The 6,622-nt window shown below is 46.9% G+C and overlaps 1 pseudogene; it reads left to right on the forward strand.

The window, feature by feature from the left end:
- Positions 1-1,759: 1,759 nt before the first annotated feature.
- On the forward strand, positions 1,760-4,676 carry LOC125539831 (annotated as a pseudogene).
- Positions 4,677-6,622: the final 1,946 nt, after the last annotated feature.

Below are 6,622 nucleotides of genomic sequence, written 5' to 3' on the forward strand. Positions count from 1 at the left end.
TGCACCGCACGGCTGTCGCCGGATCTCTCTGGCCGACTTAGGCCTTCCATTCCGCCCATCTCCAGCGGCGTCAGGCCATCTCCTCCCATGCCTACAATAGCCCTCATGTCCTTCCCATCTATTCTGGACGTCGAAACCCTTGTCATTCGCCATCTTCTTGTTCCCTTTCCCTCGATGTCGTTCTTCCCCTTCCCTGGATCCCTTCTTCAGCTATAAATTCGAATTGGTGTTTATTTGGTTTTGCAAGCATTGGAAGAGGTATCAAGCTGCCATGTGCGCCATGGTGATGGAGTACCCCATGTCCTTGCTCCTCCAATGTATATGTTTCATTGCCGAGAGAAATGATTGGTGGCATTTAGAACTTCAACAGGACAAATCAACAACTCCTTCTGCACAACACCGTTACGTGGCTTCAGACCCAAAACGTCACAAAGAAAAGTTCAGTTGGACAAGAGAAACTTATATTGTTATATAATGCATTTCTAGAATATTTGTTAATTTTTATTGCTATATATCCATTCAATTATAGCCACACATGGGGGTACAAATTTGATGCATATAGAAGAAAACACTATCCAATTCCATAGTTTGCCATCCAAACAAAATTTGGTATTGAAACATACTAAGGGGTTGTTTGGATACAGGGATTTTACTAAATCAGTTTGGTGTACACACGTTTTCGGTTACAACAAACTAAAACTCTGTTTGGTTGACGTAACAAATCCATGGATAAGTAAATCTTAGCTTTCATAAAACTGAAAAACCGAGTTTATGGAAAAACGACGATTAGACGTTTTTCTATAAACCAATTTATCATCCGCAGCCCGCGACCTGCATATAGCCCAGCCGGCATGCACGTTGCCATCGCCATCGCAACAACTCATTCCGCCTTGCCCGTGGCCATCGCCGGCGACCACTCCTTCCGCGCCGCCGCCGGCCGCTGCCGTCACCGTCGACGACTGGCCCTTCTCTAGCGACAACTAATCTCACGTTCCTCGACGCGGCCGTCGCCATCGTCGGACTGGTCGTTCCCCGATGAGCACTCATCCCGCGTTGCCGGCGGCTGTCGCCATCACAGACGACCACGGGTTCTTCCCAAGGACGCAGTCCTCCCTTGTCTTCCTCGCTGATGGCGGTCTCTTACCAATCTGATCTTAAGTTTTAGTGCGGCCACCTTGTACGCTAGTTGTTGTTCTTCAATGATTGGTCATTCTCATTACTTTCGCACAAGTGCATTTTTTAGCGAACGATTCACGTTCGGGAGCATCCAGATTGGTTTTAGTACTTGAATCTCGAGGCCACAACGTTGCATCTCCATCAGTTCTCACCTTCACCGCTGCAGAAAGAACCATCCCGGCGTTGATGTCGCCCAAACCGGCCAGCTGCATAGCTACTCTTATCTTGCCGTGAGCAAATGATGGACCCAGGCATTCAAAATTTCAGATGGACATGCGAGAACAAGACGTCGACGGTGCAGCCCCCTTGCGCAAGCCTGTTTTATCATCCAAACAAGCTTTTGTGTATGCTTGTTTCTAACCGAATTGTTAGTAAAACTAGTTTTCCAAAAAATTCAACTAAAACGTGTTTTGTTAAAACTAGGCGTTAATTTCATTTATCCAAACAACCACTAAGATTCCATAAGCCAATTCAATGGGCATCCAAACAACCGAATCCGTATTCGTATGCATTACAGTTTCCTGACTGAATTGGAATTAAAACCAATTCAATACAGAGGCCTTCAATACAGACATCCAAACGCAGCGTAACCCTAACCTGAAGATGGCGGCGGCTGAGGAGGGGAAAGCGATGGCGGCGGCTGAGGAGGGGAAAGCGGAGGGGAAGATGGCGGCTGCTGAGGAGGGGAAAGCGGAGGGGGCCTCCTATCCTGACCGCTCGACCCCCCCGATCCTCGAGGTCGCCCTCGGCAAGGATTTCGTCGACATTCCCTCCAACGCCGACGAGAGCCCCGCCTGGTTGCTACTCGTCGGCGTCATGAGCGGCGGCCTACGCTTCCACCGTTTTGGCGTGGCGAGATCTGGGCGGATCTCCGGTCGGAGCGACGACACGCTCCAGATCTTCCACGACCTCAAGAAGCCACAGGGTTGCAGCCGGAGCGCCCGCGCAGCCATGGCATCTGACGGCCGCTCGCTCTGCCTCTTGCAGCGGGTCGAGAAGGCGCAAACCGAGGCCCTTCAGCTTCAGCTGCCGGCCGAGGAGGAGCTGCCGGCCGAAGTACTGCTTCCCCCGTTGGATCCAAGCATGCGTGGCCGGTGCGTGCCCATCTCCGCCGATGGCCACATATGGGCGGTGTCCGCTAGCTACTGTTCTGCCACCAGCTTCCGTCTCGTCCTGCAACGCCTGGTCATCCAAGAGGAAGAGGGCGTGGCGGGACAACATTGGGAGCAGGTCGGCGGCCCCTTCATCCAACATTGCAAAGTCGAGCTCTCCCACCCCATGTGGAGTCCTGACTTGCTCCAGGGCTACGCAGTGCTCCCTGGCCAGGGCCCTGACGGGGGCACGCTCATCCTGCTCTCCCTCAGAAACTGCCTTTTCTTCACCTTCAATTGCTCCGCCCCTAATTCAGGCTGGACCAAGGTAACCCACACCTCAAAGGACAAGTATTACGTCCCTATCCTTGGCCGTGGGGTGTATGCACAAGAAAGCAATGCTGTTTACATGGTTCGCAAAGATGTCATCTACGCATACAAGCTCAAGCTCGGGCATGAAGAGACAAGTCTGAAGCTGGATCCCCCTGTGAAGATTTGCTTTCCTTCTGTTACAAGAAGCATGGCGCATAGCTTCCTCACCCATCTCGGCCGCGGGGTCATGTGCTGTGTCTGGATCTGTGTGGGGCTCTCATGCTGGCGTGACCACCTACACGCCATTATCACCACCTTCCACCTTGGTCCTGAGCCTTCGGATCTCAAGCTCCTGCACTCCACCTCCCGCCAGGTTGACATGTTGTTGCCTATGAAACACCTTGATGAATTTGAATTCTGCTTTCTCCAGTAAGTCCACTGAATCCATGCATTCATTTTGACCATTAATCCATGCATTCTTTTTGGCCATCTTGCTTACAAATTAATCTTCTGTTCACTTATCTATCACTTAGAGAGTATAAGGATGACAAGGCGCTGCCGCCTCAAGCCCATGAAGAGGGAGTACTGCTTCATTATCGTTGCAGGTCTTGATCCACAAGCTTGAGCTTGGCTTAGATATTTCATTTCAGGTTTCTTGTGCATGACATATTTTGCTTCTTGCATGCAGGCATCATTTCCCAGGAGGTCCTCCTTCTCCCTATGTGAAGCCACATATGGACAAACATCTCTTGTTTATTATCTGCCAAGCTGGTTCGCAATCATTTATCTATAAAACCAGTCTCATGGATCTGATTCCAAGGTTAGGAATAGCTCCTCCTCTCAAACCGCATTATATTGTACATGGAGATGATGATGGTCAGAGGCACTTTTTTGTCACTAGCTCAGAACTATGTGCCGTCTCATTCCTGAAAGATGGCATGCATGTGCTTAACCTGGACACCAGACGTCAGGATTTCGATCACCTTGCACGGCGGCCTGTTTCTCCATTTGATCCTTTTGTAATGGTTATCCAAGTTGGTTGCGCAACTCTTGCTCTTACTGAAACTCTCCACGTTTATCGTCAGTCGCACCTTATTCGCCCTACTGGATCGACCTCATGGGTGCGCTGCGTCGCAGATCGGTCTCACCTTCTTGACAGGAAGGTCAAGCTGTCCGGATATGTAGTAGTGGGTGATGATTCCTTTATAGTCTGTGATACTGTCACATGTTCTTGTCTTCGGTTTGACCTGAATGCCAAGCAGTGGCATGTTGTCATGCCTTGGGCTCCTTTGGGAGAATGCCTGCCAAGGGATATGTCCAGATACTCCTTCCTAAATGGCAGATGTGTATTTGTCGATGGTTTTATCTACACATGCTCACGAAATGGGCTTGCTGCTTATGAACTACTCTCTGAAAATCATTGTGTGTACCTCAAGGACCCAATCTTTTTCCCATTCTCATGGAAGAGTGAAGACTGGCAGAGTGAAAGAATGTGTTTGGATTATGCTGGAAAAGACGTCAGCTCAGGTGCCATCTTGTTTTGGGTGGTGCAAGGTGAATCTCTCTCTCTCTCTCTCTGTCTCTCTCTCTCTCTCATATGCATTTCATTGAAAAGATGCCATGGCCTCTAATGCTCTTGTATATATATAGGTTTGCAAATTAAATCTCGCCCCCTCAAGAATCAGCTATGGATCACTGGCGTCCAGGTTAAGACTGAGAAAACATCCAGCAAGAGCATGAAACCGGTGGGAATTAAGCATGTGGTCTCTGCCACACGTCTGATTGATCAAGAGAAAACAATTGATCAGAAGGAAGTAATCAGTACCAGATGTTGTGCTGTCTCTTTCTGATGCCGTATTATGGCACCTTATTTTATGGTGTTCCAATTTGCCAGTTATTTTGCTCACAAGTCAACTTGTACTTTATTTTGGTAAACTCTCATTTGACCAGCTATTGACAAGTGAACTTGTTCTAAGTGAAGTTGTACGCATCTCTTGATTGCGACCGGATAGTACCAGAGATGTTGTGCTGTCTCTTTCTGATGCCCTATTATGCCACCTTTGTGGTGTTTGGAATGGCCAGTTATTTTACTCATAAGTCAACGTGTACTTTATTTTGGTAGACTCTCATTGGATCAGCTAGTGACAAGTGTATGCACCTCTTGGTTTTTCTGTGAATTCTGTGAACCAGCTAGTGGCAAGTGTATGCACCTCTTGGTTCTTCTGTGAATTCTGTGAACTTGTATGCACCTTGCTTGGAACTGTAAAGTTGAATTAGGGATGTGCATTGGGTTTATATGAAGTGATAAAATGGCCATTTATCACAAAGTTCAGCATTAATTATTGGGGCCACTACAATATAGACAACCTTTAATTCATTTAAGCAAATCAGGTGTTGTGTGGTGTTACATAACCTGAGGATATGTCACTTCTAACCTTTCTTTTTGATTTTTGATTTACATGTTTTGGCTAACCTTCTACCTTTCTTTTTGTTTTTGGGTTTACATGTTTTGTTTTGGCTCGCTTTGGCCCTTTTTTTTTGCCTAAGGAGAGCTGTTTTTAGGATTGCTTCGCCAAGCCGTACTTATTGCACTTGTTTGATTCAAATCAAACAGTAATAAGATAAAAAAAGGCCCTCCCCCCGATCTCCTAACGAAGTAGGGCACATGTACCATCTTGATATGTGCCAAAGTCTTTTCTCCTTTTCTTTTGTGGGAACCTAAAATTACGGTTTTTTTCCTTTTCTTTTGTGGAACCTAAAATTACGTCTTCTCTTTTCTTTTGTGGAACCTAAAATTACTTTTTTTATTTTGGGGGACTTAAGAACAAAAAATTACCGTTCTTTTTTTTTTGAAACCAGAAAAATTACCGTTCTTTTATTGGAACGCAGAATTCCAGTCTCCCCTACCTACGTTCCTGTTTATTCAGCGATATATGAGTGACCTGGACCTAATTCCCGTAGAACAATGTCCGAGCTCATGCTCCAGCTGGTGGTTGAAGATGGACTCATGTTGATGCTTAGGCTAACTTCCCTGGTTCGAGTCCTGACTTGGGCGAGGGGGTTGCTTAGAGATTTTCTCCTATAAAAATATGCCGTCAAAGGCTAGTCCTGGCCGGTCTCTTTTTTTTAAGAATCATGTTGATGCAGCAATAAAAAGACATGGTGATAGGGGTGTTATCGCTGCTATTACTGGGGAGTATTTGGGTTCCTCTATATCACTAACTTTACGGATCCGGAGACCCTCGAAGCTATGGCCTATGGCGCATGCAGGCGCTGTCTCGATTGACTATGAAACGATTCAAGGCAATCACTCGGGATCATCAGGAATGATCATCAAATAAATTCAAGGCAATCACTCGGCATCATTAGGAATGATCATCAAAGAAATTCAGAGGAAGATGGAAGATTTTGAGTTTGTTTAGATCATTCACGAGAAAAGAGAGCGCATGTGTTGGCTATAGCAGGCACTACCTTAGGCGTAGGTGTCGGTGCTGAATCCGACAGATCTTGAGGTAGGGTCCTAAGCTAGGCGTCTTGTAGCGATAGTAACATGGACACATGATTTTATCCAAGTTCGAGATTGTATTCATATATTGGGGATAGTATAGTACAGATATCTACCATGATATCGTTGTAATGAATATAAGATGTCCTATTGACTAGCGTAGTCTCGGTTTATATAATGCATCGGAGGCCTAGGGTTTAGAAGAGTCCTCGTCTTGTGCGCTAAGTCTTGTGGAATCTTCTTTGTATACGTCATGGGCTGCCTGAAGTGGCCCATTCGCGAACCGTCATGGGGGTCCTCTTTCCGACCTACCTGGTTGGGAGACGACGTGGTGAGTACCCCATAGTCCAGGACTCCAACAGTAGCCCCTTGAACCGATCTTCTAGTTGGGGACGCTCCTCGGTTCTTCCGAACTGTTCTTTGTCTTCGGTCGTCGGTCTTGAAATCTGGTTCAACAAATCTTCTCATCTTTGATCTTCAGGATCGCTGATGTGTATTCGAAGAGTTCACACGTCGAGCATCCGAGGAGCCCCTTAAG

The sequence above is a fragment of the Triticum urartu genome, chromosome 2 (genome assembly GCF_003073215.2).
Source record: "Triticum urartu cultivar G1812 chromosome 2, Tu2.1, whole genome shotgun sequence".
NCBI classification, from domain to species: domain Eukaryota; kingdom Viridiplantae; phylum Streptophyta; class Magnoliopsida; order Poales; family Poaceae; genus Triticum; species Triticum urartu.